This window comes from Saimiri boliviensis, chromosome 5, assembly GCF_048565385.1.
Source record: "Saimiri boliviensis isolate mSaiBol1 chromosome 5, mSaiBol1.pri, whole genome shotgun sequence".
Lineage (NCBI taxonomy): Eukaryota > Metazoa > Chordata > Mammalia > Primates > Cebidae > Saimiri > Saimiri boliviensis.
In genome coordinates this window covers 130,521,748-130,536,198 of record NC_133453.1, presented here as the reverse complement: position 1 = coordinate 130,536,198, position 14,451 = coordinate 130,521,748, and the positions used below count along the sequence as shown (strand labels likewise).

General features: G+C 43.9%; 1 pseudogene; it reads left to right on the top strand.

Annotated features, from left to right (window-relative positions):
- The first annotated feature begins 11,865 nt into the window (after positions 1-11,865).
- Positions 11,866-12,460, top strand: LOC101028335 (ADP-ribosylation factor-like protein 2-binding protein; annotated as a pseudogene).
- The last annotated feature ends 1,991 nt before the right edge of the window (positions 12,461-14,451 follow it).

The window sequence follows — 14,451 nt, the reverse complement described above, 5'->3', positions numbered from 1 at the left end:
AACTAAAACGCCTATGCTCTTTGGACAGGCAGTCTGCTTCTGGGTACTTATCCTAAACATTTGGTCTCTGTGCCAGCCAACACGTGAAAGGCATCGTCATCACAACATTATTTATCAAAGCAATGGCTGGAAACAGCCTACACTTTACGGCGCACCCATGGAATGAAACACCACGCAGCCCTTAAAAAGAATGAGGCAGTTCTCTGTACGATGAAACGAAATGATCTCCAAGATACAATTTTAAATGAAATAACAAGGTTTGAGAAAGGAGGGAGAAGCCAGCGGCACACAGAGGATCTCAAGGTGATGAAGCTACTCTGGATGACGCTCTTACTGTGGATGCATGTAGAGACACTGGTCCAAGCAAGCATCAAGTGTGAACTGTGATGTAGACTGGGGGCTTTGGGTGATAGTGACGTGTGGGCTCATCCATTGTAACAAATGGACCACTCTGGGGCAGGATGCCAATAACGGAGGAGGCTGTGCATGTGTGAGGAAAGGGCAGATGGGAAATCTCTGCATCTTCTTCTCCACTTGGTTGTGAATCTACGATTGCTTTATTGTTAACTGCTCTATAAAGTCTATTTTTTAAAAAGCAATGTTTAGAATATTATTCCAACTACCACGGTGGGGTGGAGAGAAAACATACATGTATCTGTATACATGTCTATACAGATACACACATGTATACAGGTAACATATAAAGATATATTACTAATAATAATGGTTCCCTCAAAGAAACTGGCCAACTAGGGCTGAAGACAGAGAGAGACACTTTTCATTGTATACTCCTCTGTGCCTTTTTTTTCTTTTCCTTTTGAGACAGAGTCTCGCTATGTTGCCCAGGCTGGAGTACACTGGTGCTATCTCAACTCACTGCAACCTCCACACCTCCTGGAGTCAAGGGATTGTCTTGCCTCAGCCTCCCAAGTAGCAAGGATTACAGGCACCTGCCACCACGCCTGGCTAATTTTTGTATTTTTACTAGAGATGGGATTTTACCATATTGCCCAGCCTGGTCTTGAAATCCTGACCTCCAGTAATCCACCCACCTCAGCCTCCCACCTCTGTACCTAAATTATCTATTCTATAAATACAATTTTTATTTTTTTGAGACAGAGTTTCGCTCTTGTTACCCAGGCTGGAGTGCAATGGCACGATCTCAGCTCACCGCAACCTCCACCTCCTGGGTTCAGGCAATTCTCCTGCCTCAGCCTCCTGAGTAGCTGGGATTACAGGCACGCGCCGCCATGCCCAGCTAATTTTTTTGTATTTTTAGTAGAGACGGGGTTTCACCATGTTGACCAGGATGGTCTCGATCTCTTGACCTTGTGATCCACCCGCCTCGGCCTCCCAAAAGTGCTGGGATTACAGGCTTGAGCCACCGCGCCCGGCTCTAAATACAATTTTTAATAACAAAAATCACAGGTTTCAAAGGCCTATGACTAATTAGGCTTCACCTATAGACTCATGAGGAACCCCAGTGAGGGCTCCAATCTGGTGGAGATGGGGAAGCATGTCAAGTAGCTGATGGTGGCATGTAGCCCAGCAGGGATGTTTTCATTTAGGGACAGATGCTAACCACAGCTGGGAATATCAGAATCAGAATCTGACCTTCAAGAAGAGAGCATGGTGAAAACTATATAGGTAGGGCAGCCGTGTGAGCTTAAAGCAGAGATGGGGTTCTGGGTGGGAAGGGGAGAGAGACAGGGGAAAGGAACAGGGGCCTGTCTCACACTCAGGGCCCACAGCTGGAGGAGCACCTACGGGAGACAGCTCAAGCTCCTGGGCACAGTGACCCGCTCAGGCTCCGCACACACACACACACACACCTTAGCACCTGCTGGGGAAGACAAGGCTACAGAGGAAATCTCCTCCTTCCCCAACAAAGCCAGGAAAGAAAGGAAGGCATTCAGGAGACCACGAGGCCCCATCACACTGCATGCCTGTCACATCGTCTTCCTCTACCTCATCCAAGCTGACTCAGGGGGGTGTCTTGTTCCCTTGGGTTCCTGCACAGGGACTGGCTAATTTAGTAAACTCATCAAGACACACGATCAGGCATTATTTCATGAGGACCTCATGGGGCCACCTAGGATGTTTCCTCTTGAATCAACTTGACATTGAGATATGAATAGCTGTTAATTGTTTAATTGGTTCATCCTTCCCAGGGGCAATTGCATTTTACTGGCACTTCAGACACTCAAAGGAATGTTTGTCTACAGGAAATTATTTCAGAACGGTGACAGCATCGTGGAGGACAGCTGTTTGGGACTGGCGGCCTTCCCTGTACCCTCCAAATCCTGTGACAAAGGCAAGAACCAAATTCAACCACCTTTTATCCCAGGCCATTTCTGGAGTCACACTGAGGACCACTTTAAGAAGGAAGAAAAAGGCCACCTGGAGTGGAGCCTGCCAGCACTGCTCTATGATCTACGGCTAAACAAAAGGCCAGGGTCACCTGAATGGTTCAACAAAGCACAGTAGACGGGATCTGTCAATCAGACATATTCCACTGACATAATTTAGCTGCCACTATATGTCAGGTCTGTAAAGAAATAATTGCTGGGTCCCAAGAGAACTGATGCTCAACATAAGGCCTTACAAGCGGGCCCAGGAGTATCCTTTTCTTCCCCTGACTATGAAACTCCAAGAACTTCTCCAGCCCAACACACACACACACACACACACACACACACACACACACACACAAATTAAATTCTTTTCAGGAACAAAGACCCTTCCTTTGTGTTGCCACAGACAATGAAGAAATCAGCTGGTCTGGTCCACCCTCAAAGAAAAAGTCATTCAGTGCAATTTACCATGAACACTGACCATTCAACGGGACTTGCCAACTCTCTTCGGGACGGCATTCTTTTAGTATGCAGGTTACAGAAACTCCATGAGCCTCTCAATTGCCCTGGTGCAATTACTGTATTGATTTGATGCGGCATTAGCTCTGTGTTTAAGGTAGTTTATGGTTTTTAATTTGCGATTAAGTCAAATGTTGCCTGTTTGTTAAAATGGCTGACATTTGTTTATATTCTGCAACAAGCAATGAAGGCAACTCCCATTTAGCATCACAAACACGTGGAGTAGGGCGCTTGACATTTCAAGGAGCTCAGTTCCCTGCATGGCTCTTCAAACTAGTAAAAAAAAAAAAATTAAACTTACACCCAACCATTATAAAATGGTTCAAGTACTAATTGGTGCTTTTCAGCGACATGCTAATGAAGTCACCAAGCAACAGTGTAAGGCTGCTAACTAGAAGGATAACAAGAATAATTGATTTTGTCACTTCTTCCTTTCTGAATAATCTTCAAGCACTTGACCTACTCTATTTCCTTCCAGCCTCTGATGTAGCTTCACTGCATCTACTCTTTGCGGTGGTTGGTTTTGGTGGGGGGTGTTTGGGCATCACTTTTGTTGTTGCATTCTGTTTCAACAGAAATCTCAGAATTCTTCTTTACGAATAAGCAAGATGGTAGCGGACAAGAGTTGAGTTTCAGGAGTGCATCCCATAATCCCAGTGCCAGAGCGGTATCAGCCAACACCGAGCGTGTCGTGGCTCTGCAAAAACATTGTACCTCATGTGAGGACTCAGATATTCTCAAACATCCCCATTTCCACGTCCTATTCTTAGCTCTTTCAACTCTCTGTACCCACCAACCTACCTCATGACAGTTGCGACATAAATACCAGCTACCGAAAATAACGCCTGCTTTTTTTTTAACCATCCCAACATCTCACAATTCAATAGAAGAGAATGAGCCTGCAACAGAGACAGAGGATAGAAAAGAAGGAGATCAGAGTGTCACGGAAGACGAAGGAAGAGTGTGTTTCGAGAGCATCCAATGCTGCTAAGAGGGGAATGGAGAGGAGCTGTATGGAAGGTAGGAAAGGGATGACTTCAGCTACAACGTGGCACTCAGGTGACCTCAGTTATGACTGTTTCGACAGAGCGATGGGAGCGGGAGCCAGCATGGAGCATTTGGAGGAAGAGTTGTCACTGCAAGGCAGATGCTTCCCTGTTCTGCACACCCCAGCAGTCAAGGCTGTGACTACACAGGGAAGATCCATCCATTCAAAAACCTCTCAGAGTTCTAAGTCATGCTTTTAATTTGCCATTTATTAAACTATTCACCTTTTTTTTTTTTTTTTTTTTTTTTTGAGATGGAGTTTCGCTCTTCTTGCCCAGGCTGGAGTACAGTGGCACAATCTCGGCTCACTGCGACCTCCGCCTTCCAGGTTCAAAAGACTGTCTTGCCTCAGCCTCCCAAGTAGCTGGGATGACAGGTGCCCACCACTATGTCCAGCTAACTTTTTGTATTTTTAGTAGAGACAGCATTTTGCCACATTGGGCAGGCTGGTCTCAAACTCCTGACCTCGTGATCTGCCTACCTCAGCCTCCCAAAGCGCTGGGATTACAGGCATGAACCACTGCGTCCAGCCTACTAACCTTTTTTTTAAGAGATTAGGTCTTGCCGTGTTGCCCAGGCTGCTCTCCAACTTCTGGGCTCAAAGGATTCTACCCCCTCTGCCTCTCAATTAGTCGGGATTACAGGTATGAGCCACTGCACCTAGCTTATAAACTACTAACTTAAGCATGGATTTACACAAAAAAATTCAAATACTAAAGAGCCATAACTACCATATGGGTTTACTATTAACTGCCTCCTCCTCATTTTCCAGTTAATTCATGAAATCCAGCCAGAAGTAGCTCAGAGAGCAACTCTGGACTGGCCTTTGTCTGGCTTTACAACTTCCTTTGTAGTCTGATGGCTTCATCATCCCTGCTCCATTTCCATGTTCTATGCCAGTCCAAGATCCTTGCTGATCCATGACAATCTATGTTAGACCAGCCACTTGCCCACATCAGAGCCAAACCAGCACTTACTGAGAGTTCTGTCTCTACACCTGTTTCTACGCAGCTCCAAGTTCATGCAGAGATTTCAGTCACAGCAGGGTTTTGCTCTGTCTTGTCCCGCAAGTGCTGAAGCAACTAGAAATGAAAGTTCTGCAAACATGCTCCAGAAAAAGCCTATGAATATGACCTACAGATGCCATCTCCAGTTGTGATGGGTGAGTAGTTAAGATCTCCCTGGTTATACGGAGAAAAGAAACCTCTAATACCGATTTTCAGCTGGAAGCCCTTCCCACTACTCCTTCAAGACCTTTGAGATACTGGTTGGAGAAAGCTTGCTTTTTCAAATGAGTTTTTCTCTTATGGTCTTCACTGTTCTAGGGCACTGCAGATGAGACATAGTTTTGTGGGGAGCACATGAGACAGGGATTATACAGAAAGAGAGCCCCCCTGCAGTGACTTAATCCCCTCCTCTGGAAACAAAAAAAAATGGCCCTGTAGACTAAGGGAGGCAGGAAGGGATGGTTTTTGACATCAGGAGGCAGTAAGGGTCATGAATACATCCTATGTCGATGACAAATTTAAGAAGGGGCTTGTGTAATGTCAACTGTTAATTCAACTATTCAACCTATTTGGGACTAGGAAAAACCAAGGCAACTGAGTCAACAGGTATTTTCTAAACTCACTTTAATTTTTTAAGAAAATGATATTGACACCCAGCAGTGTCTTCCAGCTAAGTGACCATTCAGAAATAAGAAGAAACAGAAAGAAAAGGAAGAAATATACTATATTTCGGGTCAAATTGCATCACCCAAGAAAATATATGTAGAAGTCTTAACCCCCAGTACCTAAAGACATGACCTTAGTTGGAAGTGGCATCTTTGCAGCAGTTATCAAAATAAGGTCATTAGGGTGGTCCTAATCCAATAGGACTGGTGTGCTTATAAAACGGGGAAATTTGAACAAAGACACAGACACACACGCACAGAAAAAACAATGTGGAGACATGGGGAAAGACAGCCACGTGCCTGATGGATGCACAAGCTGAGGAACATCGAGGATTGCCAGCAAATGCCAGAGGCTAGATGACGCAGCAAAGAATTCTTCCCTGGTGCTGTCAGAGGGAGCAGAGCCCTGCCAACACTTTGATCTCAGACTTCTGCCCCCACAATGGGACAATACATTTATGTTATTTTAAGCCACCTAGTTTTGGGTACTCTTCTATGGCAGCCCTAGGAAACTAATACATGATCTCATTGTATGTATATATTAAGTGTAGGTTTATCCCAGTCTCTAGAAACTAAAGTGTGAAAGAGATCTCCATTTTATGAATGAACAACCATGCGGGCAGATCAGCAAAGCTCCATCTGGCATAGCAACTGTGGGAATGCAAGAACAGAAGAAAAGGACAGGATGAAAAGAACCCTGAAGCAAATTTAGAAATAAAACACATAAGGCTTTTTACAATTTGCTTAAAAGGTGTACATTTTGCTCTGGGCTTCCCACTGGCCAATTTAAAGAAAGAAATTCAATCAGTTACACAACACGAGACCCACATGGAAAGAGAAAAATGGCCATCGGGAGAAGCAAAGCTATTTCTGGGACTGAATCCTGAAAGAAAGTTAACTAAGTGACTTGTCTGATTTCTGAATTTTATCTTTAGCAATATCAATTATCCCATATATACTCTGTTTCATTCTGAATTATATACGGCTGTGCCTTACAATATCCTTCATTTTCAGCCAGTGGCCACACAGGATGGTAAAAGTTGTGATTTTCAAAGCTAAAAAGATGTCATTGATTGCCAGCTGTCTAATGATGTGGCTTAATCCAGAGATAAAATCTGGAATGTTTTATTCAGGGTTTCCCAAAAACTAGTCCACAAACTAGATACATCGGGATCACCTGCAGCTTACCTTTAAGAAGATACAGATGCCTGAGCTTCAACCCTGGGGAATCTGATTGCTTGGACAATTCTAAATGAATTCTAAATGAGAAACACCCATCTGGAGGATGGCAAAGTGCCTCAGCCACGCCTTCTGATATGTAGGCGTCATTTCTGTCCATCCATATTTTAACAGCTTTAGATAGAAGAGAAATCAAGGTGAGATTCCAAGTCCATTATGGGCTTCTTCAGGGTAAACCACTAACCTCATTGCTATAGTCTGAATATGTCTCTGAAAACTCATGTGTTGCAAACTTGATCCTAAGTGTAGTGGCATTGGGAGGTGGGGCCTCTTGGGAGGTGACATGATTGGTACTGTTCGCTACGGTTTGGATATGGTTTCTTTGTTCCCACCCAAGCTCATGTTGAAACTTGATGCCCAGTGTGACAGTGTGGGGAGATGGGGCTGAGAGGGGTTTCAGTGATGAGGACAAATCCTTCATGAATGGCTTGGGGCTGCTCTTGAGGTAGGAAGTGAGTTCTTACTCCTGTGAGAATGAATTAGTTCTCTTAGGAATGGATCAGTTTCTGAGACAGCAGGTTGTTTATAAAGCTAAGGTTGTCCCTCGGGTCTCCCTCTTCTTCACATGTGTTTGCTTCCCCTTTGACCTTCTCCACCACATTATAATGCAACACAAAAGCCCGCTCCAGAAACCAGGGCCACACTTTTGAACTTCTCAGCCTGCAGAACCATGAGTTAAATAAACCATCTTCCTTTATAAATTACCTAGACTCAGTGTTCTTTAATAGCAACATAAAATAGATTAAGCTGTGATGACCAAAAAAAAAAAAAAAGCTTGCAAAAGTGGATTCACTCTCTTCTTCTCCTCGGCCACGTGAGCACACAGTCAGAGGGCCCTCGCAAGATGCCAGCACCTTGATCCTAGACTTTCCATCCTCCAGAACTCTCAGGGGGAAATCTGTTTTTTATAAGTTACCCAATATCACAAATGGACTAAGACACTCATCACCTCGAAAAGACTTGGTTCTAGAGTGAAAGTGACTCATCACCCACCCTTCCATGTGCCATGTGGGCTGGAATAGTGTGGGTCTGTGGCTTGGTCTAAATTCCATCACCTCCATTTATTAGCCACATGGTCCTTATCTGGGTCAGGGACCTCTCTAGCTTTACTTGGCCTAGGGAAATGAAGATGGCAAGCCAGTCTCATCCATTTGTTCTAAGGACTAAATAAGAGACTACATGTGAAACTCTTAGCAAAATGCCTGTGTGGTGGAAACATCCAATAAAGGAAGCTTATTGTTGTTTATTATTCCTTTAGGAGACACCATTTTCTGAGACTGTGCCCCAGGATATCACCCTGCCTGGTTGGAATTACCAAACCGCAAGATAAACCATTGAGATGCTCCACAGATCAAAATTCACCACCAAGGTGCAAAACTGAGTCACAAACCCAGAGAGTGGGCCCTCCCTGGCTACCTCCACCCACTGGTGAGGGTGTCCTCTACACAGACCAACTGGAAGATGGGAGGACAGGTGTGCAGAATGCCACATGTAACTAAGCAGAGAGTGTTGTTACAGAAATGAGGAAGGCTGTGAGAGCAAATGACTCAAAACCCATAAAAATAAACCAGACTCCACATGCAGCACTTAAATGCAACAAGGACTCCGGAGGCCTCCTGCAGAATGGTTCATGTTATTTTTATTTAGTGAGAGTCTTTTAAATCCTTTATTGGTTAATCCTCCTATTGGCTGGATAGCTCCTTCTTGGAGGATCATAAAGCTAGGTGTAGTCTTGAACGCGTTATTTTGGGACCTTATTATTTGCCTCCAAACACTTTTTTTTATCTAAACCTGAGTGCCCAAGGTACCCAACGTGTGTATGCAGGGTACCTAATTTGTATGTCTTCCAAAACTGTGAGCCCACGGCAGGGAGTTGGGGAAGAAGGGAAGCAGAGGGAGAGGAGGGTGCCGTTAAAACACAGAGGTAGGGTGGTGGAGGGACTGCATAATTAGCAATAAGCTCACTAAGGGACTCTAGGGAGGCCATGTGACTGCTGTCAGTATCAGTTTAATCTCTGCCGCATCTATCCGTGGTCTGTGATGTAGCCATTTACAAATGCCCATGGAGAGTTCATAATAACATAGGAAATGCTTATTTTACTCTGCCCTGTACATTATATAGAAATAATAGCTACACTTGACTGAGCACAAACTGTATTATATATACTCATTAAAGGGTGTGTGTGTGTGTGTGTGTGTGCGTGTGTGTGTGTGTATACACTCTCTGCTATACACACACACACTCTCTCTCTCTCTCTCTCTCTTTCTCTCAACTAACACCCTACAGGGTAGGTTTTATTTTCCTGGCCTAAAATATGAGGAAACAGAGACTCAAAGGTAAACCACCTGTCCAAGGTCATCCAGATACCGCATGGTAGAAAGGGTTTTAAACCCTGGCCTGCCCGGCCCCCCGAAAGCCTGCCCTCTCATTTCTGCCATCATGCTAAACAACTAGCTAGGGTCAACACCAAAGATTCCAAGGAAATAAACTAATTGGATTGTATCTGGATCCTGAGAGTTTGGGCATTTTTAAGAACAGCTTTGCATTCTTCCAAAAGGACCCCAAAATTTCTTTCATCAGGAAGGACATTTTGTGTATCCCCTTCCCATATGACATTCCAGCAAACATAGGAGGCCTCAAATGGACCTAGCAGTGGGCCCTGCTTCCTGCCTGCCACCTCTGACTGAAATCCAAGGCATCCCTGCTCAGTGGTCTGCTGCGAGCTGCTCTGCTCATCACACAAGATGCCATTTGATTTGTGCAAACTTTTTTTCTTTTCTCTATAGCTGTTCCTTAACTCCAGCCAGGGACCCTTGCTGCCCCACAGCTGCTTAGAGACTGTATCTGTTTCCTGTTGCTGCTGTAACAAAGTACCACAAGTTGGGTGGCTTAAAACAACAGAAATGTATTCTTTTTCAGCCTGGGCACAGTGACTCACACCTGTAATCCCAGCACTTTAGGAGGCTGAGGCAGTGGATCACCTGAGGTCAGGAGTTCAAGACCAGGCTGGCCAACATGGCAAAACCCCATCTCTATTCAATAATACAAAAATTAGCCAGGTATAATGGGGGGTGCCTGTAATCCCAGCTACTCAGGAGGCAGAGGCAAGGAGAATTGCTTGGAAAAGGGAGGTTGCAGTGAGCTGAGATGTTGCCACTGTATTCCACCCTGGGCAACAGAGTTAGAAGCTGTCGAGGGGAGGTGGGGGGGAGGGGAGTCCAAGGTTTTGGCAGAGCCAGGCACCCTCCAGTGACTCTGGGGAAAATTCACTCCTTGCCTCATCCAGTTTCTGATTCCAGGCATTGCTTGACTTGTGGCTGCATTACTCCAAGCTTTGCCTTTGACTTCACATGGTCTTCTTCTCTCTTATGTTTGTCTCCTCTTCTGTATCTTATAGACACTTGTTCTTGGATTACAAATGTGTACCTGGATAATCCAGGATGAACTCATCTCAACATCCTTAATTCTAATACATCTGCAGAGACACTTTTTCCAAATAAGGTCACATTTACATGTTCTAGGGATTAGGTGGGGAACATAGTTTTTTGGGAGCCACCATTTAACCACTAGAGAAACCACTCCTCTTGCTAGCCCGGGGCTCATAACAAGAGGCAATGGAATGGATGCTGTGTTTACATCTTGTGGTGTCAGTTTCAGGATCACGTGTTGAGCTCCCCACATCACCACAGCGGAAGAAAATTCTGCTGCCAGACTGAAAAGTGAGGAAGTTGTAAGCTCTTCTCTGTCTCCTCCCTAACCAAGCAGCATCTCTTGCATAGCAGGCAATGATTGAGTCTAGGATGAAGCACTGTCCCTTTAAGTTCCTGAGGCCCAAAATCTTCAAATCTCTTTTTAATTTTATGGTGACCATTAGGGGCTTTGTCAAGGAAGGATGACAGGAGTAATCACCCGAAAACGGATTTCTAGGTAATTTATACTTAGTCAATCCAAACCTAATTCCTGGGTGACCTATACTGTGCCTAAGGAGGCTGAAATAATCATGTATTTACCCTTTACCCTGAAATTAGCTGGTACTTACTATGCAATTACCCAGTCACTAAGTGACAATTACCATGTAATTAAATGGTCAGTGGTTACCATATTATTAAATAGCATTGACATGATATTCATTCCACAGAACCTTGTACAGTGGCCTCAGAATTAAACTCCCCACCAAGAAATTAACAGCCATTCCTGGAAGATCTGTTCTTTGCTTGGGTGGCTTTCTAGCAGGCAAAAATCCCAGTGTCACATGCCCAAGAGGATACTGGAAATGGTGAACACAGGGCTCAGATGTAACATGGCCTCTTAGGCACAGGCCCCTCGTTAGACCAGAGGAGCACCTCTGTAGCCCAGCTCCAGTCCAAAGCTAGAATATGTGGCCAAATTCCATGATTCTTCTCCAAGAACGTGGTGAAAAGGCGAAGATATCATATTCATTCTCTCCTAGATGTGATACCTACTGAGGGGCAAAAGGTGCTGGGAGAGCTTGGAGCCTGAGTAACGCAAAACCTTTGGATGAGTGATAAACAGTCACCAAATCTTTAATACAAACATAAGCTGCCTCCTCTGTTCCTTAAGAACAGGACTTTTATCTGCCTTGTTTATTGTCTTATCACCAATACCATTCTTGGCACATTATAGATGCTCAATAAATATTAGTTTAATGAATTGAATTGAATTGATTGTTATACATCTACTACATGCCAGACACTATGAACTGAAACATTTTAAGGACACTGTGAGGTCCTCAAGGAGTCTCAGAAAGGCTGAATCACTTGCCCAAGGTTATAAAACCACCAGGGGGTGGCAGGTACAAAATTAAACGCATGACACCCCAATCTCAGCCACATACAGCCTCAAACCACCCTGGGAAGCTAAACATCTTTGGAAGGCAGTAGGTGCAGAGCAGCCTGGCTAGACATGGAGGATAGGCCAGCCCATGGATGGCTGTAGCCCAGGAGCCTCAGTTGGGGGACAGGCAAGCCACAGACAGAACAGAAGGTCAATGGCCACCAACATAGGTGGTTTTGATGGCTGTGGCCACAGTGGACACTACAGAGAAAGACAATGTCACACTGTCCTTCTCCTCTGCCTCTGATGCAGAATTTGATGCTGTGGTTGGATATTTAGAGAACATTATCATGGAAGACAAGTTCCAGTTATTGCAGAGAAATTCCATGGACAGTACTACCAAGAGTTTGAAGACATGAAAGAGAATAAACTCACCCACACACCTACTTTTAATGGATGCATTTCTTTGGTAGAAAAGTATCTTGAAGAACAGCTGCTAGAGTGGATTCCTGGATTCGACATGGCTGCCTTCACAGCAAGGTAATGCCCCATAAAGATAAAGGGGCAGGTCACACATCCCACATGCTGCTCACATTTACAGACTGTCTGACTTTTAGAGAAATATTTCTGGACTACAGAGCAGAAAAAGGCAGCCAGGGATTGGATTTAGGCAGTGGTATAGTGCTGACTTCATTGTACAAATCGTCCTCTATGACAGCTTCCCAGAACAATCTGCAGCACCAGATCCCACCTCCAGGCAATGAATGGGATCATTCTAATGTCACCAACTGGAAACACTCAGCAAGGTTTCAGCTACTGATGACTGAGGAATAGATCTTGGAAAAACAGACTCGGTTCTGCCAGTCTTCATTAAGTATTGATGTATCAAAAACCACCTAATCCCCCAGAACAGTTTCTCCTGAAACATCTTCCTGTGTTCGGTAACCCTAGTACCTTTCCCCAAATGCTCAGTAATCCTAGTACTCCTCCTAATCCCAAGTAGACGCTTCCCTCAGGTGCTTCCGGATTAGAATCCTCTGGGGGGGCCTCTTTCTCCACCATACATATTGGCATGTCAACAGTGTGGAATAATCCACCATCACAAACTCTTCGACCCAGGCCTTGCATGAACCTTTTTGTGCACTTACAGCTCTTTTTCACATGGGTCAGAGTCTCAGTACATCAGCTTTAGTGGACTTTTGGACTGTTTGTAGGAGTATTTATCTAGGGTGTTACTCAAGCTAGTTGACCATCTTGAGATTTCTGGATCTCCTGTGATCACAGGTTGTCTTGGCTGTAGGAATCTACGAAGGCTGTGATCCTTTATCTAAAACCTGCATGTGAAAAATCAATTCCCTAGTCTTACATGTACAGTCCTGTATCACCATGTCTTCTGCTGGTCCTGATGTAGTCTCATTTCCTGAAGACTTTTTTAAGCATTGTATTTCTAAAAAATAATTTTGTAGATGAATAATCAGGCTAGCCCAGTGAATGTGATCTTGCAACTTCCATGATTACCCACTTAAAGATCAAAATATTCCATGCTGTGTGCTTTTCAGTTGTTAGTGCTACAAAGGCAAAAATGCCTTCTACGTTGGCACTAATTCCCATTTTACTGGGCACCAATGAATTCATGCTGTGTGCTGGAAACCAGCTAAATCAGTATCCTGTTCTTAGAGCACATTTAATGAGTCTATGCATGTTGCTGAAAATATTTTCTGTATAAACCAGTTTGTTAGGCATTCTGTAGTGTAGGTAGGAACTCTGTAATTTCCTCCTCCTGTCAAAATTCTCTCCTACTGAAACGGTGTTCCACTGGTTGAGCTTTGCATGAGCAGGAAGTTGTAAACAGCTTTACTGGTCATCTGTCTGCCTTGGTTTATGTGTGATATACCTATTTTCTGGTAAGTAATGATCTATCAAGAAAAACAGTCATTCAATTTCAATGTGTACTTTTTATTTCTTTAAGTAAAAATAAGAAGTTGTACTGACTTTTCACTCGGCAATTCTAGTTTCAAAGGATACGCTATAAGCAACGTGTCTTGTCTTTATTGTTATGTTGATTGAACACTTTTGTACTATGAGTAAAACGTGAAGCATTTTGCAAGAACCATTTTTTAAAAAAGAACTTTGGAAAGCTGATGGCTTTCCCAGGGCGAATCACTTTGGCGGGGGGGGGGGGGCGGTCTAAGACTTATTTATTTAAAGGAACCACAATAGTTTATGTTAACTGTTATTCACACTTAATAGGATAAAGAAAATAAGGCTCAGAGAGATCAAGGGACCAGTCCAAAGTCACACATCCAGTAAATTGCTGAGCGTTGAACTTGAACTCACAAGCCATTTGTCTGCTTAGTGTAACTAAAGACAGACAGACCACCTGCCTCAAGCCCTCACATTTTCACCATTAAAATGTTTGGGGATCAGCATTGTTTCTAAATGTTGATGGTAAAATGTAATTTCTCACTAGCACTCTCTAATACCCTAAATCAAATTACCTAGCCTCCAAAGACAGATTCAGAGGAAAAAATTAGACCAGAGAGGAATGGATAAAGTTTGAGGTTGTATAGAGGAACGCAGTTCTCATCTTAAAGTCAATTCTGATCAACCGATAGTGGCTGCATGGAACATTATATTGTGAAGCCTTCTGGGGTTACATCAGGACTCAGCAGTATAAAGGATCATAATCCACTAGTGATATCTGCCGTGGACACTGTTGAACGAGTAGCAGCACATAAGTCAGGTATTTACCATTTCTTATAGAGATCGTGGGATTCTACAAAGTAAGGTCAGCCTTGGAAATTGTTAGTGCTTATTTCCACAAA